Raw genomic sequence first — 14,787 nt, forward strand, 5'->3', positions numbered from 1 at the left:
TAGGTTACTTTTCTGCAATTGAAAGATTACTGTAGGCTTTTCCACTCTTAAACTGTGGACTGAAGGTCAGTCACCTGCTGGGTGACTATTGGTATCTTGTTGGACAGGTAGCCAGAACACTTCAACTGTAATTGCCACTTACAAGATGAGAATAGCTGTAGAATTTTTCTTTTTCTTTTCTGAAGGGCAAGTTTCCAACAGGTTCACTTCACATCTAGATATACTGCACCAGTCTGGGAAGCTGATATAAGAGTTCCTTTAACCTAAAGCAACTTAGCAAAGAGACCTAATGAAATGAGCTTAAATAAAAGTTACATATACACAGGTGTTTCCTCAGGCATTAAAACTTCCTCTCTTTAGAGGCCAGCATATCCCCTAATGATGTCTTCAGCAAGACATTTGAAGGGCATCTTGCAGAAATAAATGTTTGTACCAATTCAATTTGGTATGGTCACTTGTTTTTGCTTCCTAAGTAGAACACAACTCTGTTAATGCAAGTATCCTGTTATTGTTCAGCACAAACTGTCATTGTGGTACCATGTCAGTTCTGTTCTGTTTCCATTTATAGTTGAGACAAATTACTGTTAAACAAACATTTTTCCATAGGTCCTTTAGCTGCTCCCATAAGGCAGATTAGAGCTCTTATTCTAAATTGGAGCCCCTGGCTGTCCACTTCAGTTGTTCCATTTAGTGAATGAAGAACTGCTTCAGCAAGAGGACCAGCTCTGGAGAAACCATCTGCAGTAAGAATCATGTTGCTTTGTTCTCGTTGTGTTTCACTGATGCTGCGTATCCTTAATAAATAAAAGTATCACTTTTAAGTTTCTCAGTTAATGATCAGATTTTTCACATAAAGCCAAACTCTGGGAGCCACATCAAGTTAATCAAGTTCTATTTTTATCTGAAAATGCTTAGTCTGTAAGACAGTTCCAGCTATACTGCTTAGTGCACAGTGTAAGACTTCCAGTGAGACAAATTTACCTCATATATGTTTTAAGAAATCGTTTGTAGGGAGTGCGAAGTGGTCCTGCACCTCGGGGGATCTACTGAACAGTGGAGGTTCTGGTGGGACTGAAAATTTTAGTTGAGGCATGGGGATTTTACAGTGCTACCTGGCTAGAGTTTTGGATATTATGACATCACAGCACTTGTGTTGCTGCACCTTTTTATTTTTAAATATTTATATAAAATAACCTTGTTAACTGTCTGCTCTTAGACAAATAAGAGTCTTTCTTAGCACCATAATGGTTGCATTCCAGAGGAAAAGACACTTGGTGGTGCCATGCCTAGATGTGTCATTCATCCATTTCCTTTGCTGAAAGTACATGGTGCACAGAAGTTGCAGTGAGTTTCAGTGAAACTGGACAAGGGGAGGGATGTTTTGGCAGATCTTCTGCAGTATTTTTCAGAACTCAGTCTTGGGAAGAAACATTTATACCTTTTTTAGGAAATAAAAGGCTTTTATTCTGTCTAAATTAGATAGTTGATGAGTGCTTTGGGCTTTTTATGACCTGAAAATTGGGGGCCATATACTCAGCCCGTATTCAGTGCTGCGGCTCTTCCTTGTATCAAGATCTAATTGTACCTTGACAGTAAATGTTTTAGCAAGTACTCCCTGTACAGATGTTCAGTTAATATATATAATAAGTGAAGATGCTGACAGAGAGTTGGTGTTGCAACATGCTGTTTGGCTTTTTTCCTTCATATCAAAATGCTTTATCTAGGGAGCATCCAGTTGTCCCTCAGACATCTAATAGTGGAAGAACATTTGGATGGGAATAAATAATGGCTGTAGTGAGATCACCCAACTGGCAAAGGTGAAGCCTGCTGAGAAACAATTTCTTCTGGTCAGCCATTGGGAAGTATCTTACTTTGGATCTGCCTTTTGTGTTTCCATAATAAGCAATCTAATATGTTGATCGATGCAAAGAAATGTGGCTGTAAGATGAAGTGTGTTCAAGGTTGAAGACTTTATTTTTAGCATGTGTACTGGAATAATTTTTTTCAAGACTTCTCCACTGTGTGTCCTGATAGAGGTGCTCTGACTTTGTGTTCCTCTATCTTAAGTCAATTATAAACAGAATAAAGCCTTTAAAATTACTTACTTTTTTGCTGAGTTAAAGACCTTGCTACAGTTTCCTGAGAGGAGCAGTTACCTTCTCAGTTTCATTTTACCTGTGAAGCTGTATCTGATACTTACTTTTTGTTTGACTTTGCATTTTGAAAAAAAGGAGTCAAGCTTTCCTTTATATGACAGTGCTAAAAATACATCTTGGGAGACCAGGGGCCCTTCTACTCAGGGTCAGAGATGGAGGTATCAAACTTCTAGGTCCTTTTTAAGCAAAGGGATCTTTAGTGCTTATAGCCTTTGAAGCCAGGCTGTTGCTTTCCTGAAGGGTAAGATTCGGCAGTCAGTGCAAGTTTATCTGTGGGACAACATGGAGAAGAAACCTGCAAAGCTATTGTGCTTGCTATTTCTCTTAATTTCACAACACCATGGTTTTAAGCCATCTCCATTTGGACTGAGGGATTTTTGTATCTAGTGACCAAAAGTATTTCCTCCTTAAGTTCCTACCTGACTAGTTACTTTTTTTCTCCTTTCTTTCTTCCCCTTCCTGTTCCTATTTGCTGTTGCCTCTTTTTTTTCCCTTTATGTGGCAGTATGCTTTTCTTCAGACTTTGTGGTGGTGGTGCGTAGCTGCAGAAAAGTAGACTTTGCCTTCTGTGACCTGACACCAGGCAGAAATTCAGCCAGGGTAAGAATAGAAGAGAGCCCTGTAAGCTCAGCACAGGAGTCCCGAGTCTTTCCATTATTAACAATTAAAGATGATTCCAAGATGAATTAGGTAATGGATTAACTAACTAATGAAAAGAGAACAAGGATAAACAAAGAGAAAGATCCTGCCTTGCAAGAATTCACATTATTAGGATTACATGCTGCCTGCCTGCCTGTCTGGAAAGGAAGAACAAGCTCCCCTGTTTTCAGTGTTAATTTAGTTAGTAGATAAGGTATATGATGTGCCAGATAAACTTATCGTTTGCCGTTGAATTGAAGCTTTGCAAGGAGGTGTTGTTTACTGGGGAATGGATTAAGAAATAGAAGCATCCTGTTTAGTCCTGCCCAGCAATGCTTCAGCTTTTTCTGTAAAACAGTAAGCAGTGAAAATGCTTTCTTCCTACCTCCTACACCCTGCCCTAATCAACATAAAATCGTGGCTGGATCTAGACCAAGAAGTGTTGCTTGAGTAAAATATGAAGACAGTGACATGGTTTTGATTTCATTGTTGCTTTTTACTGTTTTGTTTCTGAGGTGTGAGGTACTGCTGTCTTTTTTTAGGGCTATATAATCATACCCTTTTTCTTATCTCAAAGGTCACACAATATTACCTTTCTGTTTTAAGGGTAACAAATAATTTCTAAGTCACAGTTTTAACGTAAATTATCTCCCACAAGCTGTGGGGATCTTTGCACTGTATGCCTTTTAAAGCCATTATATGGAAAATGGCATATGCACAACTAATGTAAAGCCACAGTATGCAGCATTTGTGGGACAGATTCTCTTAAATGTTCTGTAAACTTGCTTTTGTTCATCTCTGGTGGTTAAAAGTAAAAATAATAAATAATATGTATTTAGATATGGTTGGTGTTCCTCCTGAAATGCATGAAAACACACCTCTACCGAGTACTCAGAAGAATAGTTTTATTGTGCTAAAGTCATTCAGTGAGAGAACGAATTAGAAGTTTGAAAGGAGGGAGCTGCCAGTTGGCAGTAGAGTGAACGAAAATACAACACTTTATGGAAAGCCTTGGCAGATTGATGCTTTTATCTGTAAAAAAAGCAATGTAGGTACTGAAGCTCTCTGTAAAATGTAGTCCTGAAGTTGGAACTATTCACCTTTAAAGTTCAGCTCTCTGAAATGTGTGCTTTGTTTGTACAGTATTACTGCAGACTAGTAACTGAATATGGGTGGTTTTGGATTATCGTTGATGAAGATAAAACCTTGTTTTGGTGATTTGATTTCCTTCAAAAAAAGGAGGTTATTAGATTTACCTTCATTATCACATGACTGTCAAGTCATCAAAGTAGTTGACTGGAGTATGGCTTTGAGTAAATACCGTCTAACTCCGTATGTACTTGCAGTAACTTTAACTTCTCTAATGGGCATTCTGCAAAACAGTGCATTTTGTAGGTGAAGAATGGCTCAGGTTTTAATAGTGTGTAGAATGCAAGAATTCTTGTCTTCCTATTGTAAAGATGCTGGTAGTTTAACTTTGTTTCTCAGAAACCATCGTAATGAGTGTACTAGAAATACCAGAATCAGGTAGGTATGGCTTCTGCAGCAATTGGATGACTTATTTGCCCTGGTTTTGTAATGTGAGGGGTTGCACGTGTCGATAAAGTGAAATTGATTCTGCCATTGCGTGCAGTTTATTGTAATTTTAAGGTTTCAGGTCAAATTCTCAAATGTTAAGAAATGCCAGAATTAAGGTTGAAGAAGCAACCATAGTTTGATTACCTTTTGAGCCTACCTTTTTTAAGTTATAGTCCTTAATTATTGTATAATTGGTGGGTTTTGGTTTCTTTTTCTTCCCCACAGAAACATTCCTCAGAATAGATTTGCCCTGTCTACTAGGGAGTCCGTCTAGGTTGGACAGCAATAAACCTGGTCTCTAGGGCAATTGTTTCCTTTGAATACGTTTGGAGAAACAATACAAATAAAGCAGAAAACTGAAAAGATTTTCTTCTTGCCTGATGAAGGCATCTGAATCCTGGCTATGTAATATCAGTGGTATTTCTTGGTTTGGCGGGGGGGAGTGGGGTGTGTGTACACAATTGATACTGCAGGTATCTTTAAACATAATTTGCTGTGTAACATACCCAAGAACTTAATTTCTTTTAGGTTATCTCAGATCAGGGACCTGAGGCTGGTAAATAAATCCATCCTTAATCATATGCTTTAATATTGTGTCTGTTAATAGGGATAATAACCATGCTACTTCAGTGGGATGAATATGGTATTTGACAGTTTCAGCAATATTAATTTAACATATCAGTGCTCTGCAATGGCCTATGAGGAAATCAATTCCTGCTTTCAGTGTAGCATTATATGCAGTATGCTTTTTCTTTTTAATTTTTTTTTTAGATAGGGGGCATGATGAGTAAGAACAAACAAAGTACTGAGTAGTGACCTGGTAAGTGTGACCTGGCAAAGATTCTATGGGAGGAAGGGATAAAAGCCATGCAGTTAAACTGTCATAATGTACTTCAGCACTCATTTCCAAACTCCAGGGCTTAATTCTGTTTACTTGATGAAGTTATTTCTAATGTAGTTTGTGTGCTGTTTCCTAGCTGTTAAAAATAATAATTGCAATCATATCAGCAGGTTTGGAAGCTACTCACTAGGCAGACCACTGCCATTTGAGCTAGTGGTATCTAATAATACTCTGTCATGCTTTATAGGGATCAACCCCAGACAGTATGATCCATGTGCTTATGCAGAGGGTTTTATGGATGTCTTTGGACTGTGGAGGATGGGCACTAGAGGAAGGCATGCTTTGATAGTACAAGCCGCTTTTGCTGCCTTTTTTATTTGTCACCAACAATGTAGCTTTTACTTTCTGCATAGTTAACCGTGTTTTATCCAAATCCTATTCACATTTAGTCAGTTACAGTTTTTGTTAGGAAGGTATCTTAGCCAATCTAAATTCATACCCTTTTCAATACCTAATCTGATGTCTTCGTCTTTCTCTCCTGCCATTTGGAGATGCTCCCTCCCTCTGTTCCCAGTTCAGCTACTCTTTGTAGAGTCTCTGTTATCTTTGCCCTGTGCTTGTTAGCTCCTTTTCCTCTTTTTTTTTTTTCCTTGTGTTTGTGATCAGCCAGTCAGTTCTCCTGCCTCACTGGGTTTTTCATGAGATATATTGTCTCTATTACTTGTGCTAGAGTTCCCACGTTACTTCCCTGAACAACTCCTGTTGGTCTCCTCACTCTGCAATCCCTGTTTTTTTCTTAGATTTTTCTCTCTGGCACTCTCTGATGGAGTCTCTGTTCAACCATCCTATTCCTGTTTTGGTGCAGACTTCAGTCGCCCTTCTGGCAGCTACCACTTCCACTGTTGTTAGAATTACAGTGGTTTGGGTTGAAAGAGACTTTTGGAGGGCATGGAGTCCAGCCCCTGCTCAAAGCAGGGCTACTCCTAGGTCAGGTTGCTCAGGACCATGTCTAAGCAAGTTTGGGCTATATCCATTATTGTTTTCATCTACTCTTTCCCCCCGAGCCCCCTTCTCTCCGTGAGTTTAATCCTGCCCCCTCCACATTTGGTTAGAGTATCTTTTACATTGCTGTTACTTAGTAGTGGGATCTTGGAAAGGATAAATCAGCTTCCTAGCTTTATTTTCTGGTACTTTGACCCAGCGTATTGTGCACCTGGAAGTGAAAGGAAGATTCTGTTCGATTCCAGGCTGGATCAAGTTCAAGAGAGATTTTAGCAGATAAAATATATATAGTGTTTGCTGAAAATCATATATTCTTCTTCCCCCAGTCCCAAAAATTTGAAAGCATGGCTATATTCACATTGCTGGAAGGCTGATAACATGTACATCCTAGATACACAGGTCAGAATTCAAATTCCAGCGTCAAAGTGTGCTAGTGCTAAACCTTTCCAGAGAAGATACTGCAAGTTTTAGATTTATTTTCTTTTCCAAGATAATTTTCTTCATAAAGTGTTTGGGGGGGGGGGTGGTTTTGATTTGTTATTGGCTTAAGTAGTTTTGTTGAAATAAGAGTGCGGAAGAAGATATTAGTATATAACTTTTCAGCCCAGTTTGCTTGAGAAGATTCTATGCAGATTTGGAAATAAGATGTTCTAGTGGGAAGCGTCAGGCAATAGTAGAGTTACTAGCCTTTCTTTTAACAAGAAATCATTGTCTTTTGAAATAAATTACTTACTAAACTGTAAAAATAAGGTGAGTCATAATGCATTTAACTTCTTATTACTTTTGTTTCTGTTTTCAATAGCATGCTTATATTTTTCCAATTTCACTTAATCTGACTGTCTGCTTACATTCTCCTCCCCCATAGCATCTGCTGTTTAACCATGAGGTGCTATATCCATCCTTGCTTTAAGACTGCTGCTGCCTTTTGTAGGACTGCTGTACTCTTTTATGTGCTGCTTGTATCTGGCCTGTAGAGGAAGGTCTGGTAGATGATTGCCTTTTGGGAGTTAGTCTCGCAGAATAGTGTAGCAAACTACTTTGGAAGTTTACCTGCTATCGTAAGACACTGTTAATTTAGCAAATTGCCACAGTGGTTTAAAATGTTAAACCTGTTACCACCTCCTATTTGTTAATGTCCTCCTCTTGGAGTTTACTAACCTGCAGCCATCAATATAATGAAATGAATGCCTTTGCTTCCATTCAGATCAGGAGATGTAGCTTAAGCCTATCTTACAGGATGTTTAAACTGAACGTCTGACCTCGCTCTGAAGAGGGCAAGGTGGCCCTGTTCTGAATTTCTGCTGCAGGGTAGGTTAACCCACAACAGACACAGCATGGACAACTGCTTGTACTAATTTAAACCATTTAAGCCAGCTCAGCAGGGGCTTCATCTGTAGGGCTTGCAAACTACATAGTGAAGCTTGCTGGGCATAGGGTCCCTCTATACCAGAGCCTCTTGCTCTGGACATTGGATTGCATTCCCTTTAGTATTCAACATTTTAAGATGCAGGGAAATAACTTCATATCTATCTACCTTCCTGCAGAACTTGTCTGCCATGTTTCTGTCCACATCAAGTTGCTTTGTGCATTGTTGGAGGAAATTATATTAAAATAAAAAAACCCTGCAAGCTGCCTAACTGGACATTAATAGAATTTTGTAAATGTGTTTTTTTCCTGTGGAAATACCTTTCTTAAAGTTATATATGCTTAATTAGTCTTAAAGAACTCCAGGTATTACTGTAACTTAAGTGATAACTGATTTATAAAACAAGAAGTAAGTTTGAACTAAAACTGAGGGCACATTGAAAACAAATGGTGTAGTACCTTATGGAATTCTGCAGTCTAGCTTAAAGTTTCTTTTTTTTTTTTTTAAACTAGGTATTTTACCATTTAATTGTAGTGATGTTGAGAATTTTCTTCATGTATTTACGTCTTGAAGTGACATTGGTGTTTTCCTGGCACTGTGATCATTTAATTTTGTGCTTAGGGCCACAAAGCAGTGCTTGCTAGTACTGTGGAATAATACCCTGTGGTTGCTTTCCTTTTGTAAAGTAGTAAGATAAATATTACTCGCTAGAACATAACTTTAACTTAAGGAAATGTTTGAAAGATCTCCTGTGCTGACATAAAGTTCCTTTTTAAGAAACTTAAATAGCTTTTCAATGAAATTATACACTGGCTTCCTCTAACGTATTTGTGTAACGACTTTTCTTTGGAACTGTAGGAGGAAATAAATGGTTTCAAATAAACAGTGAAGCTCCTGACTTCAAAGTACTTCCTTCAAAAGTGAAATAACTTCACTTTCCTTTCTCAAATGAATGAAAACCAAACATACCTTACCTTGTTACATTTTTTTAATCCATGTGTATAAATCTACAGGGATTTTCATCTTGGGTCTTTTATAGGAAAAGAATTATCAGGATAGGATACCTTAAATTAGGTTACATTAGGGACATGGTTTAGTGGTGGACTGGTAGTGTTAGGTTAACAGTTGGACTCAATGATCTTGGGAGTCTTTTCCAACTTAAATGATTCTATGAGTCTATGAATTAGTGTTGGAAAAGATTTACTGGATTTGTTATCATCTGTTGCATATCTTTATTATGATGATGTAAAAAGAAAAGTTCTCTGTGGAGGTAAGCTCCCTGGATGAGAAGAGAGAGACAATATAGCTAGATTTTTCCGCAGTGATGCTGCAGGGTAGTGTATTTTCTTCCTCAATGACTCCTTACCTAGAGTATCCCAAAAATAGACTAGATAGCATCTGTTCTCATGCTGTGCTTAACCAGGACATTACTTAAGGAATACAATTAAAACATAATAGTTTTTACTGGTGAAGGCTGCTTAATTAGGATGCCTGCAGATATTTGATCTTCAAATAAGCTCATATATGCATACAGATCAAATGCTCAAAAGTGTTGGGCAGCCATTTGTTTTCATTGTTCTTATTATAACTGCAGTATTGAACGCTCCTGAAATTCTATCTCATTTAGATTTCATTGGCAGTTCATTTCTTCTGCAAATCTGACGTGTAAGGACGGCTTTCCGCCATCCTCTTAGGATGCTGAGTGTATGTACTCTTGCTGTGTTAAGTGTATGTTTAGCACTTTCAAAAACTTGATGCTTTTTTGTTTACTTTGGTCTGTTATCAAAACTTTTTATTAAAGTGTGCTTCTTTAATATTATGCCCTGTTATATAGTGCTTTGAGCAATCTCCTGGAAATAACATAATTTCTAAGACTTCTATCAGTTCAGCTCTACTTCCCAGCAGGTTTTTTGATAGGTTCAAAGAAACATTTTCGAAGTCCCTGATTAGTGAAATATTTTATTCTTATTGACAAGCCAGACAGGGTGTGAATTACGTATGAATACAACCACTATGTTTTGTATACCAAATGCTCTCGCTAGCTCAGTAATTGGTCTGATTTCCTCTTGCTTTTAGTCAGGGCATATTATTAAATGTTACAGCATCAAACCCATTAAATTATTGGGAAAAAAAGCCCAGTCACAGCTAGATAAGAATGTACCTTGTTTCATTAGAATAAAGTTACTTTAATTCTTTTTTTTGAGGAAGCTTTTCTTCACAAGCTTGTTTATAGGTTAGAATAGATTAGTATGCTTACATTGTAATAAAAGTACATTGCTTTCCATCCCATATTTGGTATTTTGGGAAGGATTTTTTTTTCAAATAAAATATTTGTTAGAAAACTGAAATACTAATGTATATGTATATGGCCATAAAATTTTAACTTCAAGGTTTTATGTTTGGCTTAACAGTCTTAACAAGCTTGTTCTAGATTTGAGGGAGCTTGCGTTCCTCACCAAAAATTGTATACTAATACTCTTTTTGAGAGGCAGAACTTTGAATTACTGGAGCATCTGACATCCAAGGCATCAGGTTAAAAGTCTTCTCCCTTGCCAGTTGTGGTTGCAAATTAGTTTATAGCTAATTAATATATTTCTGAGGCATTTAAAATAATGAGGAAAAATAAGATTTAGAGTTAAAATAATTTTTTTAATAATTGGATTGCTATTACAAAAATATTAGATATTTTTCTTTAATTCAATTATTTTGATAAAAAAGTGTGGGTTACTTTAGATGTTATATGTAGTCAGAGGGAAATATGGAAATAGCAGGGAGTTATTTTACCCCGTGCTGTAAAGGAAAACAAAGGAAGGGAATTCACCTCTGAGCCAAAGTGTGGTACCTGGTTTAACTGTGCATACCTGGTCAGGTATCTAAGAAATCTTAGTAATACGAAGAGTATCAGTATAGTCCTGCTGTTTTGGTGGGGTGTTTTGGGTTTTTGTTGTTTTGTTGGGCGGGGGGTTTTTTTGTAGCCGATATCGTGATTGACAGGAGGTCAAATTTCCCCTCCACCTTTGAAACCAAACCAAATCCAAGTCCTTCCCCAGCCCAGACTGGGAAAGGACAGAAGTTATGCATTGGGCTGGGGAGACGCGTTCCTTTCTGACCCCTGCAGGTGGCCGGTGAAAACTTTGCGGCCTGGGATTAGGTCACTGAAAGAGATACCAGCGTCAGCTGAAAGACATCCAGCATGCTCCAAGGGGATTTTATGACAAGTTTAATAATGCTTCACAAATTAGAAAAAAATGTGTTGTCAGTTTGCTGTGAAATTTATTATTAAGACAAAAACCGTACCTGGTCAGGATGCAGTTTGGTTTGGTTTTTTTCCCCTGTAGACTAGTTTTGATTATAGTGGAAAATATATTTTAGTCCAAAGTCAAAATTCAAGTGATTACTGTGGTATCTAGTTGAGGTTATAGCCTGGTTCTCTTCTTCTGCTGTATATGCAATTAGACAGCTGTCTTAAAATGTCCTGTGACATCCTGAGTCAAAATAATCTGGATTTTGACTGCCATCTTAATTTTTTGTGGAAAGACATTTTCTTGAATATTTGGCTTCTCTATCTTTTTTTTTTTACATGGTTATTTTTGTTCCTCTTAAATAAGAGTTGAGATAGTCCAGAAGAAACAGTGCTCAAGGAGGACAGGATTTTGCACTTGCATGGGAAAGTGATTTCAGAACTTGAGGTTAATTTTTGCTGTTGTCGTTGTATCTTATTTCTTAAAGTTCATTGAAGGAAGTCTTAGTGGAATGTAAATGCAGTATCAACAGCATATCTGTAAAACGAGGCCCAGAGTTGTTAAAAATAAACCCTGTTGTGTGGAAAAGCTGGAAAGAAATGAAGGGTTCCCTGTAATTTGGCACTGATGTTTATTTGGCAGCCCTCCTGTCTTTTCTTATCTTGGCTAGTGTTCCATCAGTCCGTGTACTTATATATGGGTCCCTTAAATTCCATTTATTCAATAGCCAGCTGAAAATGTGATGCATCAGAAAGACTGTGGAAGAGCCCTGTGATATGCCATAATAAAGAAAAAGACACAAATTTGTTTTCCTTTTCTGAACAATCCACAGTTACTCTACTACCTATTAAACTGTGATTTTTAGATCAATTTGTCTATTGAAGTTCCTGTCACTTTAAAAAAGAATGAATCTTATGTAAGACCAAAAAATTTCGTGGTGTTTCTTCTCAAGGTTTATTATTTCAGTCTGATTCATTTCCTGTTTTTCTGCTAATGCACTGACAAAAGCAGAAATAAGTATCCTTCAACTGTTTGTTTGTAAATCTAGAACATATGTAATTTGCTGTATTACAAGTGACTGTATGTATCTGTAAATGATGCAAAGATTTATACAGTACTTCCCTCTGTCAGTCTCTGGTCATGCACTTGCTTCCTCGGCTAAGCCCGCTGCTCCAAGGCTTCGCATCTCTCTAGGTGGCAATTCTGTTCAGATATGAGACAGATGAGGATAAGTTAGAACTTCTGTTCTCATATCATAATGTGAGAGTGATAAGATATTCCATAAGATTAGTAGCAAATTAAATACTGATTTTAAAGGAGTAATTTTTTTTGATCTGTGTTTCATTAGGCTGTTGAGCTCATTACCATAGACTCCCTTGGGGATTGACAGCACTGAGAGAGAGATTTGCTATTTATATGGATGGCAATATAGAAAGTGCTAGAACATACTGGCAGGGAGATAAACTTACTTCTTGGATTTGAAAGCAGTCTGGCAAGTTAAGAGTTCATGTTTAGGGCATGGGTCCAATGGGAGGTTTCTTTCACCTTTTATCTGCACCATGGCGTCTTGTGTGCTCTGGAGACAGGATCCTGTACTCATAAAATCCAGTGCAACTGTTCTTATATTCTGGTGAACTTTGAGGGTAGTTGGGAATGTCGATGATTATTTAAATAACAGGGTGTTTTTTCTCATGGTTACTGATATCTTGAAATGTATTAAAATGGTGACGTTTTAATGCATTCTTGTGAGATTTACAATGTTTGAGTAAAATATAGATTTGCCTTTATACAACTGATATTAAAGGTGTAGCAAAAGAGCATGTCTTACATAAAAGCTAAATCCTGTCCCTTTCAGGCAAATGTCTCAAAGGATAAGCACTTCCAACAGGGTATTTTTTCATGATGTTGTAGTTCACGCTGTAATTCACAAACTTATGAATTAGGAGACAGTTGGAAGTTTGCAGTTTCTTTTACAAAACATAATCAAATGAAGTAATTGCTTAAATGGCTTTTTAAATTAAATTTGGGATTACAGTAGTATAGTATTTAAATCTTTCTTGAACTTGTATTTCAGAATTAGTTTGAGTGATAGTATAGCAGGCTTGGTCTTGTACATATTTTTTTCTCAGGGAAGACTGTTTCACTTTGGAGAAGCAAAAGCAAGGCCTTCAATCTTTTAAATTCTTTTTATAGTGAGCTTTTCTATGTGTAGATTAAGTTTTATTAGGTACTTAACTATAGAAAATTTCATCTAAAAGTATTGACCTTTTTCTGTCATAGATTATGAAGTTAGTACTGGAAATGTGATTAAGTTCTTTGGGATTGTTTTTGTCCTTTTTTATCAAGTAATTGTCTTTCCTTCTAGATATGTGGGTCCTTCAAGGATGAGAAAGGAGGACTCTTGAATGGCATTAATTACCTCCAAGTCTGCCATTACAGACCATGTATTTTGCTGAGCAAAGGAAAATTTAAGGGCTCTTTCTTCAGTGATGTCAGTCGTATGGAGGATATTGTACTGTAAAACGAGCAGTGGATAAAAGGGAGAAACATAATCTTTTTGTACTAGCACAGTCTATGGATATTTGAGAGAGACTATGGGGATATGTATGAGGGAGGAAAAAACATGCTTTATTTCTGCTCCAAATAGTGGTGGGATTTATAAATGTTTTTAAGGATAGCAATGTGATGAGAGACTGGACTGGTGTGCTACATATATTAGAGTACAGGCAAATGAGTGCAAGTTGTGAAGTTATTGTGGCTTAATGCTTAGTAGCTCAGATGTAGGAGGCTGACTGTTCATGCGATCCCAGGCTAACTGTGAGATAAGACACGTTCTCCTCTATCTGTCGTCAGGCAATTCTGTGCATTGTCTGTGTGAGAGTTTAGCAGGTCATGTTAGCTGTCTGCCTCGACCTCCTGTCTGTAAAATAAGAGCAATGCATCCTTTCTCTTCATGCTTTGTTTTTAGAATTTATGCTATCTACGGAAAGATACACTTACACGTATGCTAAGTGTATGATGGAAATGGTCTTCATAGGTATTAATTTTGACTGAGGCTGCTATCATCAAGTAAGCAACAGAGAATTCATCTTTTTAGGAGTGTATGGCTGTATGTGTATACAATACTTGGAACTGACAGTATCTTGTATGAATAAGATTGTTTAATACTTCACATTATGAAACCAGGCATTCAGGTTTTTTATTATATTTCATGCAAAATGTAATTGGTCTGAAACATTTATATTTTGTGGCTCAACTTGGATATTAAAACAAACAAAAAACCCCCACCAAATATTGTTTCTGAGAAGGCAGAGGAAGGGTTTCTTATTTAAAAATATCCCTTGCAACTGCTCTGAGAAAGTTATAATGTCTGTGTTTTTGGAGCAGAGGTGGTTGTCTCTTGTTTTTTGTTTTGTTCCCCCCCCCGAGAAGCCTTGCTCCATCTTTATTCCTTCCCTGTGAAAACTTGCAAAGAATGGCAAATTTTTAGAAAATGCTTTTGAGTGTTTTCTTTAAGGACTGGTTGGTGTGGCACCTAAATTCCTGAATATTTCACATACAACCAGACTTTTTCAGCCATTGTAGCAATTGGTGACATACTTAAATTTTGTCTCCCAGCTGCCAGGCATCAAGTCAGTAATGAGAGACCCAAGTGAGAGGGGGGAATGCTTCCTCTGCTCTCGGTTCTCTGCCAGGTCGAGAGGCTTGAGACAAAGTGGGAGATGCCTACCTCCAGTTCAGAGGAGGTAGAGGAAAAGGTGATGGGTATAGGCAACGGAGGAGGGAGAAGGAAAAGTGTATGCCTTGAGGAAGAGTAGGAAGAAAAGGTTGCATGCTGGGGTAGAGGAATTGAGGGTGAGGAAGGCTGAAGCTACTGAAACAGCTGCTTTTAAACTTTTTAAGATCAAATCTCCCTTCTTTTTATGATAGCTTTTCCGGTTTCCCATTATTGTTCCCCTCCTG

General features: G+C 37.5%; 1 protein-coding gene across 3 annotated transcripts in view; it reads left to right on the top strand.

Moving 5' to 3' along the window:
* Nucleotides 1–14,787, top strand: part of RNF19A (ring finger protein 19A, RBR E3 ubiquitin protein ligase) — a 60,727-nt gene that overhangs the window by 4,489 nt on the left and 41,451 nt on the right. Inside the window, exon 2 of one of the 3 annotated variants that reach the window (XM_072852116.1) lies at nucleotides 607–743. The exons of 1 other annotated variant lie outside the window; for it this stretch is intronic. The gene's annotated coding sequence lies outside the window, so the exon portion shown is untranslated. Of the gene's footprint in view, nucleotides 1–606; nucleotides 744–1,733; nucleotides 1,818–14,787 lie in introns of those variants that run through there. One more of the 3 variants, XM_072852115.1, reaches the window with a different exon arrangement.

The sequence above is a fragment of the Ciconia boyciana genome, chromosome 2 (genome assembly GCF_034638445.1).
Source record: "Ciconia boyciana chromosome 2, ASM3463844v1, whole genome shotgun sequence".
NCBI classification, from domain to species: domain Eukaryota; kingdom Metazoa; phylum Chordata; class Aves; order Ciconiiformes; family Ciconiidae; genus Ciconia; species Ciconia boyciana.